Here is a 1,058-nt window from a genome sequence, read left to right as displayed (position 1 = left end):
ATCTAGACCCCACTCCTCGGGTATTGCGCACTATGCATTCTCAATGAGAAATCCTGCCTTCTTTGCCTCCATGACCTATGAAATGTGCATAAGTTTGTCTCTTCATCCCTTACCATTGTGTGCTATGAACTCTTAGTGTCTCATCCTTCACTCCTTTCCTCTAATCCTAGACACTACTCCCAAGAAGGCCTCTCTCTCAAACCTTGCGCCCTGTCCCATCATTATCAACATTTGCATGAAAAAACAAGATATAATATGTGATTTTGGGATTGATATTGTCTTGTCATGAGTGAATTACATTTTTAGTTTCTATCATCCTAACATGACAAGATTATTCTCAAGGAGTTCATCAAGGAGAAGTTGCGAAGGACACTTGTGGAGATGAGACACAAAGATGCTATCATGAAGGAGTAAAGGAATATTGAACCATGATAGAGAGATGTCAACTCATGTTGACTTAGAAGGTTCCAATACTTATCCAGACCCTTTGGAGGGTGAAGATGAAGTAAAAGTTAGATCTATTAAGAAGAAATGAAGACATAGAAGAAAAGAGTGGAACTTAGCATTGATACATCAAAATGAAGTCTTATGTCATAGTCGCTAAATCATGGCCTTTCAAAGTGTTACCATAAAATTATTATGTTGTCAATGTATTTTTCCACAATTTGTGGAATGTAATATTGTATTTCCAAAAAATGGGAAAATGTAAAATATGTGGAACCCCAAGGTCACACATGGAATATGGAAAGTCACTAGGAATTCTATAGTCATCTAGGAGCTCAAAGGTCACATAGAATCTCAATAGTCATGAGGGAGGTCAAGCGTCACATGGGAGGTGAAAGGTCGCCTCATTTTTTATAAATAAACCCTCATGCCTCAAGCAAAGGGACATTTGGGACTTTTCACCTTGGCTTATCTAGCATGGCAGAAGAGAGAAGATCATTCTTTGGAGGGGCAAGTAGTGGCTTAATGTTCCACTAATAGGACTAGTGTTGCATCATTGTAATTTTGTATCTTGGAACTTTCACTTAATATTTGAAGATCTTAGACTTGACACA

The sequence above is a fragment of the Pinus tabuliformis genome, chromosome 7, assembly GCF_031772625.1.
Source record: "Pinus tabuliformis cultivar Carrire ecotype Pingquan chromosome 7, CPIR1, whole genome shotgun sequence".
NCBI lineage: Eukaryota > Viridiplantae > Streptophyta > Pinopsida > Pinales > Pinaceae > Pinus > Pinus tabuliformis.
The sequence above is the reverse complement of the archived record's forward strand: the minus strand, read 5'-3'. Positions refer to the sequence as shown.